General features: G+C 43.2%; 2 pseudogenes; both read right to left on the bottom strand.

Moving 5' to 3' along the window:
- Positions 1–1,745: 1,745 nt before the first annotated feature.
- LOC123084538 (uncharacterized) lies at positions 1,746–15,987 on the bottom strand (annotated as a pseudogene).
- Positions 15,988–19,929: 3,942 nt separating this feature from the next.
- LOC123083575 (probable LRR receptor-like serine/threonine-protein kinase At3g47570) lies at positions 19,930–23,214 on the bottom strand (annotated as a pseudogene).

Raw genomic sequence — 23,214 nt, 5'->3', positions numbered from 1 at the left:
CGCTCAAACATATTGTTATGAAATATTTGATTTATTTTGAGCAATGTCTCATGTCTAAGTCTATTGTTCCGTGGCAACGCACGGGCATTCAGCTAGTTTATATACATGGTGAAAACAATTCGTCATTTTTAGTACATGGTCAACATTTTTCTATACATATTTAACATTTTTAAAATGCTTCATTAATATTTTTCAAATATTTGTTCAAAAAGTTTTGAATGCCTGATTAATATTTTTAAAATACATGATAAAAAAATTCATACACATTTTTTCTGTATACAATTTTTGTATACATGATTAACATTTTCTCTATACACATTTAACACTTTTCAAATGCTTGGTCAACATTTTTTACATGCTTTTTGTAGAGTGTTTTTTGTAATATAGAATATCTAGAAATATAAATGTTGTAAAATGAAACAAAAAATATAAGAAAAGATAAAAAAGAGAATATGGCCTGTGGTCTGTGATCGGTGGCGCGGGCCAGCGCCCCCAATTAGTTGCTCCGACGGAAATGCATATATATCAGTTGAAGGGCCAAGCCCAAAAGGCACGGCTCTTATTTCCTTTTCCTTTTCTTTTTTTGATTTCTTTTTGTGTTCTCTTTCCTTTTTCCTCCTTTCTTTTTCACTTATGTTCCTATACCTTACTTTTATTTCCAAAGTTTTCCTTTCTACTTTTGTCTAGGTTAATTTATTTTTCATTCTTCTTCTGTTTTTGTTTCAATAATATACGTGAATACCTATTCAAAATCACATGAGCATATATTCTAACGTGTATGAACAAGTATTTCTAGAATATATGAGAGCCTTTTCAAATAAATAAACTTTTTCACTTTTATGTGCATGAACATTTTTGTGATACAAGACAAGCATTTCTTTACATGTATATGAATGTTTACATGCAGAACGAGACATTTGCCATTTCTCTATATGCATATATTTTGTTCATTATTAAGTTGGTTTCAATTTTATTTAGTAATAAATAAATATATGTTTCGATTTGCATACATTTGCCATTTCTCTATATGCATATATTTTCTCCACTAGCCGACCATTACGAATTCCTTTGGGCGCAGCTTCCTTTATGCCGCCATCTATCAATCTATCTCTTAAACTTTTATAGTAGATCCGGATCCATACCCTTGCAGCCCGTGCCAGACTATTGGATGGAATTCGCCTGATTGCTGAAGTTCCGGGAGACCTTCGTGAAGTTCTTAAATCTGACTGCAAACAGATTTCCGAGTAATATCTTGTAATATTCCACATTGTCTACGTTGTTCATATACACATTTCGGTGATAGCACCAGCAAAACAGAGCACGGCTACCTCGCTCTCATACAAATTAAGGGGGAACAGCAAAACAACAGTTATCTGCTAGTATTTCTCATACTATATACACGAGATAAATAAACAAAGTAGGGGATCGGCTGATTGCCGGTCAGCCGATCCAAATAAACAGGGTAGGGCATGGCCGTTTCTATATATCCTCTAACCGTCCCGTCGCTGCTGAACCAAATGGCACACCAACAGTTTCTGCATGTTCTTGCTTTTTGCCGGTCAGCACTAATTCAGACGTACCTCAACCGAAAAGATAGCTAAATGTGTGTATCATGTTCAACACAGGAAACTGTATACGTGATGTCAGGGCCTGTATATGTAGTACATGAGATCAGTAAACAGAGCAGGGAATGAGCAACTAGAAAAATAAACAGAGCACACATGCCCTGCAATCTGAAGCACAAGACCAAAACAAAAAGTTCCACCATGCAACGGAAATAGTCATGGCACAAGGCACACTGTATGAACTATGAAACCCAAGTACTACAAGACATCGTTACAGGAGTGAATGATAAAAGCGACCTCCAGTCACATGGTATCTAAGAGCATACAAGCGCTGAACAAACCAGAAGTACGACATACTCCAGGAGATGGTAACACGACAGCACGACAAAGCAAGATGCAAATTAGAAACTACTTCCGGCAATTGTTCAGTTGATGAAGCATGGAGAAGATAACCGACAACAGGAATACAAAATCCAACATCAGTGATTGTGGCACCAGAGGACAAGAGGTGCCCGAGTGCAAGAGGCAATGCGTCAAGAATATCAGCAGCGAAGCAGGAGACCCACCGAAGGGATCAAAACCGGCCAGTGAAGTACTCGTAGGACACATAGTTGAACTATAAGATGAGCCAGCCTGAGGGCAGCACTCCAGCTCGTACCAGGTTGTTGGAGGACGAAGATCATGGGCCTCCTATCAATTTGAAGTAAACAAATTAATAGAATTCGAAGTAAACGGAGTTTTGGAAAAACAAAATAACGAAATGTAATGTTACAAAGGGCTATATATCTTTGAGAGTGCAAACGTGGCTGACGGGAGCTATTTACCTTTCCGTTTATTTGTATGTAGGAATCAAAATCACACTTTATAAAAAGTACTTCCTGCGAATATGAGCAATCTTTGGCCAACTTTCTCCATCAGGTGATCGGCAACTCTCCTTCAAGCGCTCACAGTGACCCCATACGCTTATCTGATGGAGGGAGGATGGCAGATCTGGTAAAGATGATATGTTGGGGCAGCTAACAATGTCGAGCATATTTAGATTGGGGAAGCACTTCAGATTTTTTGGCAGGGAAATCATTTCACAGAGACTGAATCTCAGTCTTTGGACAGATTTAAAATTTGCGAATTCTTCAAATGAAACAAATGGTTTTTTGCATCCTTGAAGGCAGAGAAATGCCGGAACACTGAAACCTTCAGCCGAGAACATCTTATTGAGTATCATGGGGCTGCTAATATAGAGTGAGCTCTGGACTCGAATCTGTGAGATACACTCGGGGATGAGTTTCGGTACATCAACCAAATGTAAGTTGTGCAATCGCATGGAAGATAATCCTTCGAGCATCCACAAATCTGGTAAGTGTGCCAGTATGAATGATTTAATAGAGGCAAGGCCACCAACAGACAAGCATGTGGTGCTTCTGCAATTTCTTATATGAATTTCATTCATTTGCGGCCAGTCAATATAGAGGGAGTCATATGCAAGCATGCAATTCCGTATAGTGAGCCTCTCAAGGGATAATGGCAAACATTCTTCTCCATGTGCCAACTCTAGAGAAGGGCAGGAACTCAATAGAAGATATGAAAGAGAGGTAGCCACTCGTAAGCCCCCTAATGACCTCAGACACCAGCAATCTTCGATGCACAAGAAGTCCAGTTTTTTCAAATGTTGGAGGACCTCTTCCGAAGGAAGTGCAGTTAAAGTCATAATGTTGATTAATAACAAACATTTCAATGATGCCAGGCCATCAAGGCAAACAGCTAAAGCTCCATCTGTAATACAACATGAAGAAAGATGAAGTTCATGAAGTCTTGATGGCGGAACCAGCAGCAACGCCATGCTCCTTCCATATGTTAGTCTCATCCTTTGCTCGTGACAGCATGTCCATGCATTGATGACATCCTCTTTTACCAATACTTCATCTTTCTCTACTTCTAGAGCAATTTCAAGATTTTGAACATGTGACACATCAGCATGCATCAATATCATCTGCTGCTTCAGAAATGATTGTTCCACTGAGAGTACACTCCTAATATCTGATCTTGAATCCACCTCCCAGATTAAAATAAGTTGTGATGCCAAGTGGTCCATACTCGTGATATTTTCTCTCTGCTCTTGATGTTCCACCTCATCATTGGAAATAAATATAAGCAGTGGGCATTTTTCTATTTGTAACTTTTGAAGGCCTAGTGGAAGACAAGGTAATGTCTTAAGGTTCAGCACATTGCACAGGACAAGTGAAGAGCAATTCCTAAATAGTTCAGTATTGGATGGTAGGCTTTGTAATGCAGTGCAATTAACAAAGCTTAAAGATTTCAAAAACTCAAAATATGAAGCATCAAGTAACCAGCCGGGATATTTTGAAGATCTGTAACCGTCAATTACAAGATCCTCAAGTTGAGGCGGTGGCATCAGTCCTTCTAGAATCTTCAAATGTAAACTATCCTCTGCATTCGTGTTATTTTTGCAGCTCCAAACAAGTCGCAATCTGCCAAGATGACTTTTCTGATGCAGCTTCGATTCTAAGGCATGATCCTTGCCAGTGACATTCTCAAGATTTGTGACACTTAAACAACCTCGAATCTCGTTCATGTCCCTTAGTTGTTGCAACTCATATCCTTTTTTCTTTTGCACAGCAAATTCCTCAAATTGTTGAAGAGAAGTTAACTTGCCAATGTTTGGAATTCGATGTGGTGCTTCTTTGTATGACGTGTCTATTATATCATTATGCCAATCCTTGCGATGTTCAAGATGACGTAATTTCCATAAATTACAGAGTTTCTCAGGAAAACTCTCAACTTTGTCATTTAATAGAAGTAACTGCAAGTGGTAAAGAGTACACAATGATCTTGGCAATTCAGATATCAGTGTTCTGATGATGTTCAAATACCGAAGGTGCTTTAACTCACCAACAGATTCTGGCAACTTACTACTGCTGTAAGATGACAAATATAGCACGCGCAACTTCTTCAAATACTGTAGTACCTGATTAAAAATGCCACTTACATCATCCATTAGGGGGTCTATGCAGATAATGGTGCGTAAATGATGTAGCTTGCAGATACTATCCTTGTGTATCTTCATACTATCAACACAAACCGATAAGTGTCGAACAGTGGACGGTATTTCTGTCACCTTATCATCTTCCAATCTGAAGTAGTCCTCTTTGGAGAGTGATTCTGCCAGATCATGAAGGAGATCATGCATAACATAGTATGTGGGAGTCTCAAATTTCCAATATGAAGTAGTCACCTTTTCCGTAATAATTTGTTGAAAGAACGAAACAGAGATCATCTCCTTGAAGTAATCCCTCCCAATATCTTCCACTCTCTTGTTTTGGTTGCACGAATCAATGAGGCCCTCTGCCATCCAAAGATGAACCAACTCATCAATTAAATACTTGTGGCCTTTTGGAAACAAGCTGCAATATAGGAAGCACCTCTGAATACATGGATCTAACTTCTCATAACTCCACAACAGAGCTCTCACGGGCTCACTGAATTTCTCAATCTTTATAGTAAGAGCATCCTTCCATGCTGTGATACATGTTTTCCCTTTCAATTGGGAACCCACAACTTTTGCTGCCAAAGGAGATTTTCCAAGCCTTTTAGCAATCTTCCCTGCAAAACCTTCCAGCTTGTCACGCAACTGCGGATTTCTTATTTCTGGTCCAGAGAATGCATGGTGTCTGAAGAGTGCCAAGAACTGAGCATCTCCAATGTTTTTCAGTGAATGCACTTCTTCACAGCAGAGAGCAGCTGGAAATGTATCCCGTCGAGAAGTTACCAAAACTTTGCTTCCCGACTGTTGGGAAACTAGTGGTGCTAACAGTTGGTCCCATTCCCCCTCACTGCCAGGTTCAAACCAAACATCATCCAACACAAGGAGGAATTTCCCTGAGTCTTGCAGTATGTCTGCCAACTTGCGCTGCAATGTATCAAGGTTGTCAATGCGTGGGCATTCCCCCTGAGAGGCAGACTCGATGATCTCCCGTGTATGACGGCGTACGTCAAGTTTGCGTGATATGCTTACCCACATTCTCACATCAAAATATTTTTTTACACTCTTGCTGTTGTAAACAAGTTGTGCCAAGGTGGACTTTCCGATCCCTCCAGGTCCAACAATAGCCAAACTCGAGTACATAGGTGTACTAGATTTAGTAGTAATTGTTGTCTTGGTAAGACGATTTATCATATGGTTGCGATCCTTGTTACGACCAATCACTTTCAGAGGTGGTATTGATGTAGTCTCAGGAACAACTGATGGTATGGTGGAGCTCTCTACATTATAACCAGCTGGTATGCAGAGCAGTTCACGGAATTCCTTGGCTTTTGCCAGGGTAGCCTTCAGTTCATTTAACTGTTGAATTAGCTTTCTGTTCTCTGAGCTCAGATTCGACAGCCTACTTGACACAGCACGCAGAGGCTTCATAAAAGTGCTGCTGATGGAGGAGGCATTGGATGGTAAGGAATCCTTTCCCTTTGCTAAGCGCTTGAGGAGATTGTATTCATGTTTGTCCAGCAAGTCTTCAGCCATATAGAAGCCTTCTTTGAGTTCCTGAAGCCACTTGTCCAACTTGTGCCTGTGATTTCCCTTGTTTGCTGCTTCAATCACCAGCTCTAGCTGTGGCATGATAGTGGTCTCTAGATCATGGAGCTCACGCATCATATCCACTCCAAGGTATGTTGAAGCATTAGCAAGCAGCTTCTTCAAGGCTGGAGATGCGGCCACTTTTAAGCTAACACTTACGGCAGCGCTAGCTAATGCAACTTCCATTGAGTTGTGGGGTTTTATTTTTTGGTCTGAATAAATTGAAGATAGAACTGGAATTGTTTCTTGACTCAGTGATGGGTGAAAAATCTGTTGAAGCAGTAAATCACATATAAATTAGCCAGCTGCAACGGTGATATGAAAACAGAAACCTACTGGTAGATCAGTAGACGATGGCAAAGAGTAAGAATACTATTTTTAGATTGCGGAATGACCTGAATATCGATAGATGAGAAACTGAAAGTGCTTCTGGATCGCAGGTAGAAATAACCAGTGAATATAACAATAGATGAACAACTTGTCCGACTGAGAAATCACGAAATAAATTAGCCTGTTGCAGCAACGAAGATAATAAATAGAACCCTACAGCCAGATTTGTAGAGGATAACAGATCAGAATATAGCGGTGAGCTTACACAGAAGCAGAGTTGTAAGAGCCGGCGCAGAGACGAGGCAAAGTTGCAGGAGACGCAGATAGTAGGAGCTAACAATGTTGTGGTGCAAGAATCCCCAAACAGCAGGTAAACAAGGCAATAGCAGATCTAATCCAACTACTTGCCCTTTCTTTAAGTTTAGCTGAGAGGGACTTGCTAATAAACTTACCAGTAGCCAACGTGGACACAGCTCACCAGTTGGTATCCATCACCATCGCTGGCTCTTCATGCTTTCCAGGAACCATCCTTGTAGACGTTCCACACGCCAAGAAATCGTGAAAAAATAGGACTTCCTTCAAACTGTATCCATAAATTACATACTCAAAAAAGGAAGGGATTTTGTAGAGCCTAATTACTTTCAAATTATTATTGGAGTGTACAAGCAAAATTTGACGGAGTGCTTCCTTCTAAGTTTTCAACAAAGAAAGTAGCAGATTTCTAGCTAATGCACTAGAGTACATACCACTAAATACATACCATGCGTGCAGGAGTGGAGAACTTTCAACACATGGTGGTGGTCTGGTCGACATCGTGTTAGCCCATCAAAATCTTTTATCTCACCCCATCGCCATCACTGGCTTATTTCCATGAACCATCCTCACAGATGTGAAAGCTATGACCAAGATTAACATATGACCCCATTGATGCTCAACCTGCAGGGAAAGGTAACATAATTTCCTTCAAATTGCATCCATATATTACATATTCAAAAGGAAGGGATTCTGACGGAGTGCTTGCTTCTAGGTCTTCCTATAAAGTAAGTAGCAAGTTTCTAGATGATGCACTAGTGCACGTACCACTAAATATATAACAACCAGGTTTGCAAAGATCGAATGTACATACCTAACAAAGAATTGATGACTTCTCTAGTTTCGCGTACTAGCATAGGCAGGCAGTTGAGCTATCCATATCCTGCCTGAACCATCTGTCTATCTGATTTCCCCTCCTTCAGACTGTGTTGCCTCTGTAGATACATCGACTCCTTCACACGGTTTCCCCAAGGCATCTCTGTTCTTGTAGGCTAACCTGATTCACCAAATTAGCGTTAGTCCGATAATCGGCTAAATGATTTCTAACCAAAGGTGGATAGTATCCAACCTATTCTGTAAAAAAGAAAAAGGAAAAAGGAGCAGAGTGTATCCTCATGTCGACTCTGAGGAGTCATTATCAATGTTGCTAGTGTGCACACTTGTAAATAATCAGAGGCCAGTACCAAGAAAAGAGACATAAAACTAATGTGAGTATGAATGCCACTAACTTGTTTTGGGTCCAGCAGCATGGTTCCAAAAGGCTTGAAGCTTTGAATAAGCCATTCCAATGGATGTGCACTTTCTTCCCTCGCCCTGCTTTACCCTCTTAATCAAGGAGGACCCTATATAAGGGATGCGCACTTTCCTAGCCTTTCTTGCTTTGGCCACTTAATTACGATCTGTCATGTACACCTACAAGCAGAAATAGAACAGCATGCCTGTAAGTCAAGCCAACCATGCGAAATCAAGATGTCATAATTCCTTTCAAAGGATCCTCTTCAGGGCATAAACAAAAAGAATAAAACTCAGCGACAATATGCTAGGAAGCAAATTCAGATATCAATCATCCATACAAATAAATCATTGGTGCAAGGAACGAGATCGAGTTCATTCAGCAGTACTGCACAAAAGCCCTGCAAAAACATACAAATAAATCGTTGGTGCAAGGAACGAGATCGAGTTCATTCAGCAGTACTGCACAAAAGCCCTGCAAAAACATACAAGAACCCACCCAAAAAATGCAATCCCCATAAATATTGGACAGGGAGAATACAGTCTTGGCATAGCGAAACCTGAAACGTTGCCGTTACAAACAGAAACTTGATATTGCCTACTACTCCCTCCGTTCCAAAATAGATGACTCAACTTTATACTAACTTTAGTACAAAGTTGGGTCATCTATTTTAGAACGGAGGGAGTAGATAGGGTTCGAATTTGGTCCTGGTCCTGGTGCTGCTCCTAGATTAGGAATTTACAGTTGCTGCCGACCCAAAGAAAAAAGAGCTGAGGCAGCCAACTAAGTAAGTCCTTAGCCACCATCCAATTTGACTTCAAAATCCTTGGTCGAGAGTAATCCTTTTACACTTGGGTTGTTTAAGAATCAAATATAAATATATTTTGGTGCTTATAACTGAAGCTATCTCATGTCCTGTACATATCCCCCCCCCCCCCCCCCCCCCCAGACCCCAAAAAGAATGACTCTATCCACAAGACAGCATAAAATTAAAAATCATAGATTTTTCAGGAAGGGGCAGAACTAATTTTGTGAGCTCAGGGATGAAGCCGAACCCGAGAACACGAAGGGATCTAACCGGCACAGAGCAAGAATAAGGTGGGTGCCGACGAAATGGACCTGGGGGATCGGACTGGGAGGGACGCCCGCCGGTGGGTCGCCAGAGCCGACGAAGCTGAGAGGGGAGGGGACCGGTCAGAGTTTGGCGTCCGCGTGGACCAGACCGGTGGGAGGCTAACAGGATCAATCCACCGCCGTTCGTGTGGGTATGGACGGCAGTGATGGGATGGGATCAGATGTGGTGTTTGTCAAGTTCCTGCCTCATCCTCCATTGCTCCGCTGCATAATTGTTGGTGTTTTAAAAAAAATCAAGTACTAGGAGAAAATATGAGGCGTCTCAGTCGATTCCGTAGATTACGTTGGGGACGAGAACCAAGCTAAGACGGGGACAATGTGGCAGGCCGTGATGTCGCCGGATAGGGTGAGCGGCACGGCCGGAGATTGTTAAGTGGAGTATAATTTCCTTTGGATAAGATCAACTGATCAACGGTCTACCCCAGCTTGTTTTCATTTACTCTCCACAGCCGCAGCGGCGGCATCTAAAATGATGCTTCCAGCTGAGCAAAAAGCAGAAAACAGAGACTCTGGTGGTCTCTGAACATGTGCACCGGTGAGTTTTGAACTCCGAACCTGAATGTATATATGCGGTTCTGTGTGCACCCGAGAAGTTGTTTTAGTCCCACATCGGCAAGTTAAGGATACCTACACTTGTTTATTATGGTTGAACATGAGGATCCAGTCGTGCTCTTAATGGAGCACACCAATGGGTAAAATGGTGACCCACAATTAGCAACTAAAACAAAAATGATCAAGGTTAAAATCATTGTCATCAGATTACCTCCGTGTATGACACGTGCGCTTGGCTTTTTTATTTTTTATTATTTTCGACGCCACAACATACTAGATCTTGGAATCTTTATTTTCACACATATCTAGTTTTCCCATATTTGGATGTTTTCGCTGTTCTTCCAAATTCAATATTTTACTGTTTCAAGTTTATTATTCTACAAAGTCCAATTATTTTTATATCAAGAAAATACAAATAAATAAACCCATCATTGTCACCATATTCCCTATGTGCTTATTCTTTCTTTCTCAGAGCGCAATCTAAAAGCTCTTTTTTAACAAATAAGTAAAAAGCAAAAGTTTTCTTCATGCTATTGACTTAGGACAGGTTAAACACGGAGCTTATGCTTTGGACAACATTCTATGTTGAGGATGCCAAATGAGAGCACTAGTGAAACTTTGCTCCACCTATCCTTTTACCGTGATTTAAGCCAGAACTTTTGGTGGAATCTCAACATAGAACAGAATGCTGACCCACATATAACTGACATCAATAGACAAAAGCTTCTATGTTGGCGGCCTGAGCTAAACCGGCATGATGGTAGTGAGCTTCTTCTTTATTTGTAAGTGGGAAACTAAATCGCACTTTAACTAATTGTCTTCCACCGGATATGCGCAATCTTTGGCCAACTTTCTCCATCAGGTGCTCGGCAACTCTCCTTCAAGAGCTTAGAACAATCCCATAGAGATATGCCCAGGAGGGAGGATGGCAGATCTGGTAAAGATGACAATCTGGGGCAGTTATCGATGACGAGATTAGTCAGATTGGGGAAGCACTTCAAATTTGTTGGCAAGGAAATCATTTGACAACTAGAGAATCCCAGGCTCTTGACAGATGTAAAATTTGCAGATTCTTGAAATGAAAAGAATGGTTCCTTGCATCCTACAAGAGAGAGACATGTTGGAACTGTGAAACCTTCAGCCAAGAGCATGTTGTTGACTATTACAGGACTGCTAACTTGGAGTGAGTACTGGACTCGAAACTGTGAGATACACTCGGGGGTGAGTTTCGGAACACCAACCAAATGCACTTTTTCAAGTTGCAGCGAAGACAATCCTTCGAGAGAACATAAATCTGGCAAGTGATACAGTGAGAATAATTTAACAGAGGTGAGACTACCAACAGACAAGCATGCAGTGCTTCTGCATTTGCTTATGAGAATACTATTCACGTGTGGCCAGTCAGCACAGAGGAAGTCAGCTCCAAGCATGCAACGGGTTACCCTGAGGCTCTCAAGGGATAATGGTAAACATTCTGCTCCACATGCCAATTCTAAAGAAGGGCAGGAATTTAATCTAACATCTGAGAGAGAGAGGTAGCAGCTCGTAAACCCCCTAATGACCGGAGACACCAGCAACCTCCGATGGACAAGTGATTAAGTTTTGTCAAATGTTGGAGGACCTCTTCTGAAGGAAGTGCCGTTAATGTCATAATCTTTTCCAAGACCAATTTTCTCAGTGAAGCCAGGCCATCAAGGCAAACAGCTAAAGCTCCATCTGTAATACTGCATGAAGAAAGAGAAAGTTCATGAAGTCCGAGTAAATTGCAAAAAACCACCACAATTAGGGACCCTAATTCATAAAACCGCCATCATTCGTTTTTTTTTTCAAAAAACCACCAACATTGTGGTGACAATTTTCAAAAAACACTGATAGAGTGATTTGAGCCATTTGAGTGAATTTCTGACAGGTGGAGCCCACTGTCAAGTGCCACGTGGCTTAGATAAGGACGGTGCTCGTCACACGCCATTAAAAAATTTGACTCCACGTTAAACAGATGTAGGACCCACCCAGAAGTGTGTTTGCTCCTCTCTCGTTCTCGAGCATTTATACGAACACCCCCCGTGCCCGTGCGCCGCCGTCGACGACTCCATCACGGAGCTGGAGCTGCTCATCCAGGGGTCCGGGCAAAGGCGGCCCGGCAAATGGTGTTGGACCCGGCGCGAGGTGGCGGCGCAGCCATGACCGCAGCCGGCGAGTTGGCTGGCCGTGGCCGAGCAAGGCCACGCACGCGGCTCCGTCAGCAGCCGGCGGCGAGCGCGGCGTGGAGCAGATACGAAAGGACGAGGGAAAGCGTGCGGGAGGAGCTGGAGGTGGATGGCCACAGCCGGCACGAGGTCGCCTTGCTCAGGAGCCGCCCGACGACGCCGGTGAGGTCGCGAAGTGGAGGAGCTGGATCCGGCGGGGTGGCGGGTGGCGAAGTGGAGGGAGGCTAGCAGAGCGGGAGGTCGCGTCGGATTTGTCGCCAGGACTGCGAGGGGGCCCGGCGCCCCTTGGATCCGTCGTCGGGCGGCACACCGGACACGCCGTGCCGTGTGCATCGCCGTCGGGTCTGGCGCGGTGACGCGCTCCCTGCGCGGGAAGGGGACCCGCCCTCGAACGGCCAGGTCGCCCGTCTAGCTCCCTGTGGTCCGGCGGGGCGGCGGCGTCTGGCACAGTTGGTCGGGGCGGCGGCGGCTGGCACAGTGGATCGGGGCGGCAGCGGCGGCTGGCACAGTGGATCGGGAGGAGGAGAGATAACACACTGATATGTGGGGCCCCGTCTATTTTGACGGTCTACCAAACATCAGTCAAACGGTGTTTGTTTGGTTGCCACATCGTCACTTATGGTGGGACCCATCTGTCAGTTTTACCATCAGCAAGTGCTTATCTGAAGGATTAGTGTTTTTTCAAAACTGTCACCACGATGTTGCCAAGTTGTTTCCCCTCATGATATTGTGGTGCTCCAACTCATCGTTGCAAATAAATATGAGCAATGGGCATTTGTCAACTTCTAAAAGTTTAAGGCCTAGTGGAAGGCAAGGTAATGTCTTCAGGTTCGGCACATTGCGGAGGACAAGTGAAGAGCAATTCTCAAATAGACATGCATTGGATGGTAGGCATTGTAATGCACTGCAATCAACAAAAGCTAAAGATTTCAAATTCTCAAAATACGAACCATCAATTAACCAGCATGGATATTTTGGATATTTGTAGCCGCAGATTTTAAGGTGCTTAAGTTGAGGCGGTGGCATTAGGCCTTCTAAAATCTCCAAATGTAAATTATCCTCCGCATTTGTGCTATTCTCGCAACTCCAGAGAAGTTTCAACCTACTAAGATGACTTTTCTGATGTAGCTTTGCTTCTAAGGCTTGATCCTTCCCAGTGACATTCTCAAGATTTGTAACACATAAACTGCCACGAATCTCATTCATCTCCCTGAGCTGTTGCAACTCATATCCCTTTTCCTTCTGCACAGAAAATACCTTAATTTGTTGAAGCGAAGTTAGCTTGCCAATGTTACGAATTTGCGGCCGTGATTCTTTGTTTGATATGTCTATTCTATTTCCAAGTTGTATAACATGTCGTAACTTCCTTAGATTGCAGAGTTTCTCAGGGAAACTATCAACTTTGACATTTAACAGAAGTAATTGCAAGTGGTAAAGAGTACACAATGATCTTGGCAATTCAGAAATTAGTGTTCTGATGATGTTCAAATACCGAAGGTGCTTCAACTCACCAATAGATTCTGGCAACTTACTACTGTTGTAAAATGACAAAGATAGCACCGGCAGCTTCTTCAAATTTTGTAGTATCTGATTGAAAAGATCACTTAAATCATCCATTAGGGGGTCTATGCAGATAATAGTGCGTAAATGATGTAGCTGGCAGATACTTTGCTTGTGTTTTTGCATACTACCAACACGAACAGATAGGAATCTGACAGTGGATGGTATTTCTGTCACCTTATCATCTTCCAATCTGAAGTAATCTTCTTTGGAGAGTGATTCTGCCAGCTCATGCAGGAGATCATGCATAACATAACACGGGCCAACGTATTTTGGAGTGTCTTTCCCAGAAACTGGTTGAAAAAGCGAAACGGAGATCATCTCATTGAAGCAATCCCTCCCAATATCTTCCACTCTCTTGTTTTGGTCACACGAATCAACAAGACCCTCACCCATCCAAAGATAAACCAAATCATGAATGACATACTTGTGGCCTTTTGGAAACAAGCTGCAATATAAGAAGCACCTCTGCAAACATGGATCTAACTTCTTATAACTCCACAACAGAGCTCTCATGGGCTCACCTAATTTGTCAATCTTTATAGTTAGAGCATCCTTCCATGCATTGATATGTGTTTTTTGTTTCAACTGGGAACCCACAACTTTTGCTGCCAAAGGAGATTGTCCAAGTCTTTTAGCACTCTTCTCTGCAAAATCTTCGAGTTTTTCACGCAGCTGCGTATTTCTGATTTGTGGTCCAGAGAATGCATGGTGTTTGAAGAGTGCCAAGAACTGAGCATCTTCCATGTTTTCCAGAGGACACACTTCACAACAAAGAGCAGCAGGAAATGTATCCCGTCGAGAAGTTACCAAAACTTTGCTTCCCATATGTTGGGAAATTAGAGGAGCTAACAGTTGGTCCCATTCACCCTCACTGTCAGGTTCAAACCAAACATCATCCAACACAAGTAGGAATTTCCCTGCTTCTTGCAGTATGTCTGTCAACTTGCGCTGCAGAGTATCAAGGTTATCAATGTGTGGGCATTCCCCTTGAGAGGCAGACTCGATGATCTCTCGTGTATGACGACGGACATCAAGTTTGCGTGAGATGCTTACCCACATTGTCACATCAAAATATTCTTTGACCCTCTTGTCACTGTAAACAAGTTGTGCCAAGGTGGACTTTCCCATGCCTCCAGCTCCAACAATGGCCAAACCCGAGTACATAGCTGTATTAGACTCAGTAGTAGCTGTTGTCTTGGTAAGAAGATCTATTATATGATCCCGATCCTTGTCACGACCAATCACTTTCAGAGGCGGCAGTGATGTGGTCTCAGGAACAATAGCTGACGATATGATGTGGCTATCTGCATTATAACCAGATGGTAAGCAGAGCAGTTCACGGAAGTCCTTGGCTTTCGCTAGGATAGCCTTCAGTTCATTCAGCTGTTGAATTAGCTTTCTGTTCTCAGAGCTCAGATTGGACAACCTGCTTGCTGCAGCACACAGAGGCTTCATAAAAGTGCTTTTGATGGAGGAGGCATTGGCCGACAAGGAATATTTCCCCTTTGCTTGGAGCTTAAGGAGGTTGTACTCATGCTCGTTCAGCAAGTCTTCGGCCAGATAGAATGCTTCTTTGAGTTTCTGAAGCCACTTGTCCAACTTGGGCCTGTGTTTTCCCTTGTCTGCTGCTTCAATCAAGAGCTAAAACTGCGGCAAGATTGTGGTCTCCAGTTCATGGAGCTCACGCGCCATGTCCACTCCAAGATATGTTGAAGCATTAGCATGGAGCTTCTTCAAGACCGGCAATGCAGCCAATCTTAAACCAGCTATAGCTAAGGCCACTTCCGTCATCGAATTGTAGGACTGTTCCTCTTCTGGTGAGGGCACTAGCCTGAAAGGGAAATAAAGGGGCTGTTTATAGAGGAAAGTAAGAACAGATTCGATCAATAAAGATACATAATGATGGAGCACCTAGTATGGAGATGAACATAAGCTATAAGGACAAATTTCCCCTCTTTTCCTTGATTTTTCTTGGTGTGGACTGTGGAAAGGCTTGAATAAATCGAAAGACTAGCACTAGAATTGTTGGACGTGTGATTGATGAAAAACATGTTGGAGTGCGAAATAAGGAGATAAATTAGTCAACTGCAATGGAGATAGGGAAACCTACTGGCAGATCGGTAGACAATGGAAAAAACTAAGAATACTAGTTTGAGCATGGGAAATTACCTGAATAAATGATAGACGAGCGATGAAACTGCTTCTAGATCGGAGATAGGAGAAACAACCGGTGAATATAACAGCGGATAGAAAACCTGTTGGAGTAGAAAATCACGGGCTAAATTAGCCGGTTGCAGCAACAGAGAAAATAAACAGAACCCTACATCCAGATTTGATGAGGAAAACAGAGGAGCATAGTGGTGAGCTTACACAGTTGAAGGAATGAGGAACAGCTTTGTAGGAGCGATGAGTCAAGGTTCAGCGAGAGGCAGATAGTAGGTCTGATCCAGCTACTTGAGAGGAGGCTGAAATCCCCACCAAGCAGCTCAGCGAGGCAATAGTAGGTCTGATCCAACTACCTGCCCATTTTTAAAGCTTAGCTGACTGGACTTGCTAATAAACTAACCAGTAACCAATGTGGACATAGCTCACTGATCGATAATTAAAATACATAAAGCTAGGCATTATAAGATATCAATATCATGCAATGTACTCCCTCTGTCCAGAAATACTTGTTGTAAAAATGACTAAAAATGGATGTATCCAACACTAAAATACGTCTAGATACGTTCATTCCTCCGACAAGTATTTCCGGACGGAGGGAGTAGTATTCTGTATAAAAGCTTCAGTGGCGGATACATAACTGATAACTCTATGTCAGATCAGTAGTAGAGGGCTCTGCGCATACAACTCCATCGTGTAACAATCCATAATTGGAAAGGGCATATGACGAACCGGTGTGTGCTTCTCATTTTGTTCTCCTCCTAGTACTTCTAGCATTTTTCTTGCCATCGACAAGCAGCTATTGCATCGATCTCATGTCTGACAACTGTGGACAATAACACTTTCCTGTTCTTCCCTGCTTTGCCCACTGAATTACAGCCTGTCCTGCACTGCACACCTTTTCTTTTGATAAAGGGCGATTTTATTAATTCAAAATGTAGCATCAAGTGGATACAAAGCATTATGAGTAACACCTGGCCTCTGCATAACTAGGATGCACACAGCCAAATCCGAAAGTCCGACCAAAAAAAAAATCATCAAATAAAAACCGATAAAACGGCAACAGTAGAGTCCTAAAGACCGACACTGCCTATGTCGAAGGAGGTGGTGGGTCGATCCGAAGGTTATGCTGCCACCCATATCGGGAAAAAACCTCCATAGCCACCTGCTCCAATCGCGTACACACCGCCTTGAACAGCGGTTGGTACTCCGGTCGTTGTAGAATAGACAGAAAACAGGAAAGCATGCCTGTAAGGCAAGTCCACCATATATAACCAAGATATCAGAATTTTTTTACAGCGAGAATATGATATGCCAGAAGCAAATTTGGGTACCATTAATTGATGGTATAAGCTAAGCAGGGACAGCGTCTGTTTGCGGGAATCCATCGATAACATGAAGAGATGTATACTAATTAACGCAGGCGAGAACGAATAAACTCACTGGGACAAGGACAAGGCGGGTGAGAAGTAGATCTTATCTATCACGTGGGAGATATGCCCAACAGGGCAGAAATACTAGATCTGATCCAGCTACTTGCCCTTTTAAAAGGTTCAGCTGATCTGGACTTGCTAATAAACTAACCAGTAACCAAAGTGGAGACAGCTCACTGAACGATAACTAAAGTACATGAAGTAGGCTAGACGCATCTTTTCACATTTTGAGAAAGATCACAAAGTAGAGTATTCTGTATGAAAAGCTTCAGCAGCGGACACATAAATCTATGCAATCAGAACACTAGTAGATGACTCCGCCAAATACAGCATCACACAGTAGAGGACTCCGAGCTTGTAACCCCTGAAGCATCATGAGTTAGAATCCCGTTCTTCTCCTTACCATGCGGAAGTGGAGAACTCTGGTGGACATGGTGCTTTCCCATCGAAATCTTTTTTTTTCTCTCCATCACCATTGCTGGCCCTCATGCTTTCCATCAACCACCCTCACATATCTGAAAGCTGTGTCCAAGAATAAAATATGACCCCATTGATGTCCAGCCTGCAGGGAAAAATCATCACAAAATAGAATTGCAAATAGGTAACAGATTTCCTTCAATTGCATTCATACAGGCTACAGCCTAATTACTTTCGAATTACTGTACAAGTGTACATGCAGAATGTGCATTCTTCTAGGTCTTGCACCGGTGTATATCACTAAATACTCATCGCTGATATAACAACCATATTTGAAAAGAATGTTCATACCTTTCAGCCAGCACACATCTCTTGATTCATATGGCAAATAGTCTTGGCCTTTCCAAACTTGTTACCGCTCTTCCATGGTTTCTAATGTAGCCACACAGTCCAAGTTGAAAATTCGTATAAATCCTGCAGTGGAAGGTTGATTGGGCAATGTTTTTTTTGAGACCGGTGTAATGGGGACCAGCAAAATAGGCAAGGCTATGGCCAGCACCATCCTCATCAGGCATGACTTTCAGATGGGGAAAATCCGTTTCACCTGACGTTGTTAACAAACTAAAGTCTCTTAACTCAATTTGGATACCGAGGCCGATCTAGTTAAGCAGAACCGATCATATATAAAAATTGCTTCCACACAGTCTGATCCAAAAATGACAAGGAGACTCATTCATCGGACATCCATATCTTCCTGGACCGGTCGAAAATCTGGAGCGCCTTGAGATCCTGTGCCTCCTCGGCAAGAATATCATATCTGTAACCCCTCCACTATCTGAATTTTCAGCAAGCACAATTGATGGTCGAAAAAAAGTGTTTGCCTTCTCTGTTATGCCTTATACTCACACGCCCTAGCTCGGATGCAGTATGCTTTCATCTTTGGGTGTCTCCACTGCATAATTTTTAGTAAAAAAAATACATTTGTGATTGTCGATGCCTGAAATTCAGGTATCGATATACAAAATGGATTTAGTAGATTCGTGCCGACTCAAGGATCTAACAACAAACTATTGTGTACTGAGGTTCAGTAACAACAACATTGAGCATACTGCATACACATACATGGAAAGCAGAGAAGGAAATTAAATGAATGATGATCAGCAGGCAGTTCAGATTCAGAACCAAATCTACTAAATGAATGGCGGGCTGAGCTTCGCCGGTTTGGGAGAATCACGGAGAAACTAAAGCTATTGTGGACTGTGGTGCTACCTGTTGCTACCTGAGATGTACCTACATTGAAGGAGAGGAGATGCGCAAGGAAAAAAAGTGGACCTTGTTCGCTGTGGGGAACAGCTCGGCTCACGCGGTGGCCCAGGCTCGCACAGACTCAAATGGTGGCCCGCCGTGGCGGCCTCTACGACCACCGGAAGCTCCAGGCGCCGCAGCTGCCGGAGGCCACCCAGCATGAGCGCCGGTGAGGACCGGATCCCGGCCACCACCATCGTCGACTGGGGGCGCAGATGAGAAAGGCGCGTAGAATGCCTGGCGGCGCTGGCTCAGAACGCAGGCGGAGGTCGGTGGGGGCGAACAAGAGAGAGAGAGAGAGAGAGAGAGAGAGAGAGAGAGAGAGAGAGAGAGAGAGAGAGAGAGAGAGGAGTTGCCGCCGGTGCTGAATTGCGGCGGAGACGCCGGAGAATGGGGGAGAGTGACCACCAGTGGGTGCGTGAGTGGTGCAGTGGGCTAAGCCCAAGTGGATGGCCCAACCGTGTTGTGTCCCTTGGTATTTTCAGAAAAAAGATTCTCTTTTGTCTCAAAAAAAGAAAAAGGAAAAAGATTCTCTTATGTGTCTCAAAAAAGGAAAAAGGAAAAAGATTCTCTTATGTCTCAAAAGCAAATTCTCTTGATCTCAAAAAAAGAAGAAGAAAGATTCTCTTACCCCTAAAAAAGGATTCTCTCTCCCTCAAAAAGAAGTGTTTCTCTCTCTCTCTCTCTCCTTTCCTCTGTTTATTTTTCAGATGTCCTCTCTCTCTCTAACGTGCATTTTGTCAAGCACCTCGTGTGCATTCTTTTCTCGCTGACATGATTGATACGAGGTGGATCGAAAGAAGCGATTTCGGGCACGGGGTGGAGTGGTGTGGCGGAGCGACAGCTCTAAAGCACATTGGCGTTGGGTCGGATTGAAGAGAGGGAGGCAAGAAAAGGCAGTGATGATGGTTCAAATGGGTGCATATAAGAATGGAAACAAATACATGTATACTGGACAAACATATAATAATGGATGAGAAATGAAAATGCTGACTTCAGGATCACCCCAAAGGCACAAACAGGCTTCCCAGACCACAATGTCAAAGGCAACGGGATAACAACTGGCAACCGCAGGGCCGTAAATATGATCGTAACGCTTCATTGCTCGCATGGATTAGGTGGTTGCTCAAAATTCATGGACAGCCATATGAGCCTCGCATGCTCTCTTTATGGCGTTCAATTCCTTGACTACATCGTTTATCTTCATTCTGTGCCTTGGGGAATCCTCGCAGCAAGCTAGGCTAAGCTTAAACACAGGATACAAGAACCTATCTACAATACGCTGCGTGTCTCGCTGTAGGTTGCACTCGCATCCAATATATTCAGTAGCTTATCAGGATAGGCCACCATGACATATTTGACAAGGCTTATCACACCATCCATGAAATTGTCGGTTGGCCTCCTTCCAGTAAATATTTCTAATAGCAACACCCCGTAGCTATATACGTCACCTTCTGTGGAGGGTTCAGATCCCAAGCCATACTCTGACAAACATGTAAACAAAGATGTTACTGGCCACGTAATGGGTAGACACAAAGTTGGCATATTTCAGTTCTATTTAGCTTGTCAAGTGAAATCTGCCAAGTTGATATTTGGCATATTTTAGTTGTATTTAGCTTGCCAAGTGAAATCTGACAATTTGATATTGAATTAAATAATACAATGATAAATATTCCTAGAAAAATTTAAGAGGTTGCTGACCTGGTGCAACGTATCCAATTGTGCCTTTAATCACAAATGAGCTGCTTGCAGTTCCAATACCACCGTGCTCACATTCTTCAGTATGCATTATCTTTGCCAGATCAAAGTCGGTGACGTGCGCAACAAAGTCATCATCTAGAAGGATGTTGCACGGTTTGATATCACAGTGAACTATGGATGACTCAATTTGATGGTGAAGATATTCTGATGCCTCAGCAACATCAAGAGCAATGCATAGCCTTTCCATCAAACTTAGCCTTCTAAAGTTCCTGTTGTTAGTCATGGAGTTTGGATGCAGCCACTCATCTAAATTTCCGTTGCAGATAAACTCTAAGACAAATGCCTTGAACTCATCACATTTACGGTCCAAACTGCTACACACAGTGATCACTTTGACAAGTTTCCGGTGTCGAATCTTCCTTAGGGCCTCACACTCTCTCAAGAAGCTTCTATTAGCTCCTCGTTTGCCAAGATTGAGAACCTTGATTGCTACAGTATATAAACTCTCATCAAGATTTAGAGTTCCAACGTACACATTGCCAGAACTTCCAGAACCAATGAAATTTTCCGGTGAGAATGATTCTGTTGCTGCATCTATCTCAGCATAGGATATCCTCTCATGGTGAAATATGGTTTCTTGATCAACAATGTTTGGTTTGATTCTTGGCTTCATCAAGTAGCATGCAGTTAGGGAGCACATGGATAAGACCAAAGTTCCAACCATGCAAAAGAGTATGACCCGACGTCGATGCTGTGAAGCCTGGTTAGAACGTATATATGGACATGAAGACAGTTTCAGTGATGGGGGACCTCCGCATAGCATGCTATTACCAGGGAGCAACATTATAGTGGAATTGCGGAAGATCCATGTATTTGGCATGGGACCAGATAGGTTGTTGAAAGAGAGGTTTAGATACGTTAGGAGCTCATAACTCTGGAGGAACTCAGGTACGGGTCCTGTTAAATTATTATTGGAAAGATCCAACTTTACGAGGCCTCTTATAGAAGAAAAATCTTTTGGTATTTGCCCATGCAAAAGATTTCCTTGCAAATATAGGAAATTCAGTTGGACGTAACTGCCGAGAGCATCTGGGATTTCACCAGAGAGCTTGTTCATTGATAAGTCGAGTGTGACAAGGTTGTTCAACTTTCCTATCTGTGTTGGAATGGAGCCACTAAGAGCATTGCTGGAGAGGTTGATAAGTAAGGTCAGAGAGGTAACACTAACTATCTCATATGGGATCCCCCCCCCCAATGAGTTACCGGAAAGATCCAGAGATAAAAGTTTTGTGAGATTTCCAATGCTCGATGGAATGATGCCGTCCAGAAAGTTATTAGAAAGAGAGAGGTTGTACAATTGGGTGATATTGCCTAATGATTGTGGAATCTTCCCATAGAATCTATTATGGGATAGATCGAGATACTGTAGGCTAGGAATCTGGCAAATATCTAGAGGCAAGGTGCCTGTGAAAAGGCTATTTGCGATGTTAAACTTTGTAAGTTTTTTATACTTTCCTAGCCCTGCAGGTATGGTCCCAGTTATTTTGTTTCTAGATAGATTAGCAATGGTAACTGGCATAACACCTTCAAGGTTGTTTTGTTCAAGGTCTAGTATTTCCAGGTTGCTACAGTTTGTCAATGATGTGAGGAAATCCCAATCCCTAGGCTCTGTGGTTTGAAGCAAATTGTGTCCTAACGAAAATTTCCGGAAATGACCATGGATGCCAATGTCCCGTGGAATAGGACCATGATGCTTATTTTCGCGAAGAAATAAATATTCAAGTGCAGATGCATTTGACAAGGAAGATGGTATTCGTCCTACGAATTGGTTCCCATGTGTGGCCAAAAGATTTAGCTTGGAAAGCTTAAAGCCAATATCAAGCGGAAGAGATCCCGAGAACCGGTTGAAGCCGATGCTGAAGTATGTGATGGAAGAAATATTGAACATGGACGTGGGAAAAAGGCCTTCCAGTTTGTTAGCCCTGATGTCGAATCTAACAAGATTAGCCATCTTACCGAGAGCCGGAGAGATATGGCCACTGAAACCATTCTGGCCTAATTCTAAGTGTGTCAGTGATGTCAGGTTGCCGAGCCAGCTCAGGATTTGGCCATGGAAGTGGTTGCTACTCATGCTAAGGTTAGTGAGGGCTGTGAGGTTGGAGAATGACATTGGAATATCACCAGTCAGATTGTTATGGCTAACGCTGAGTGATGTGAGCTTTGATAGGAGACCCAAAGAAGCAGGCATGGAGCCAAAAAGGTAGTTCATCCTTAGGTCCAAGGCACGAAGCGATATACAACCACTGAGGCTACCCGGGATCTTACCTTCTAGGTTGTTGGATGAAAGACTGAGAGTGCGGAGGCGGGTCAGATTACCGAGCTGCGGGCAGATGGTGCCGACGAGTCCCAAGCCCTGCAAACGTATGGCAGTGACATGGCCTGGGTGCCGGCGGTTGATGCAGGCGACACCCGTCCACTCGCAGTAATCAGGCAATGGTGCTGTGCTTGTGCCGTTGCCGACATGATCCCAAGACCAAGAGGACAGTGCCTGTTTAGGATCACTGGTTATGAAGGATCTGAATGATAGGAGCACACGGAGATTGACGTTGTAGTTGCTACTTTGGTTGTTCGTGGATTGGGAGGAGCTGGATGTGTGAAAAAAGAGGGCATGAGTGAGAAGATAGACCATGAAAAGCTGCCATGTCTTCAT

This window comes from Triticum aestivum, chromosome 4A, assembly GCF_018294505.1.
Source record: "Triticum aestivum cultivar Chinese Spring chromosome 4A, IWGSC CS RefSeq v2.1, whole genome shotgun sequence".
Classification (NCBI taxonomy): domain Eukaryota; kingdom Viridiplantae; phylum Streptophyta; class Magnoliopsida; order Poales; family Poaceae; genus Triticum; species Triticum aestivum.
The sequence above is the reverse complement of the archived record's forward strand: the minus strand, read 5'-3'. Positions and strand labels throughout refer to the sequence as shown.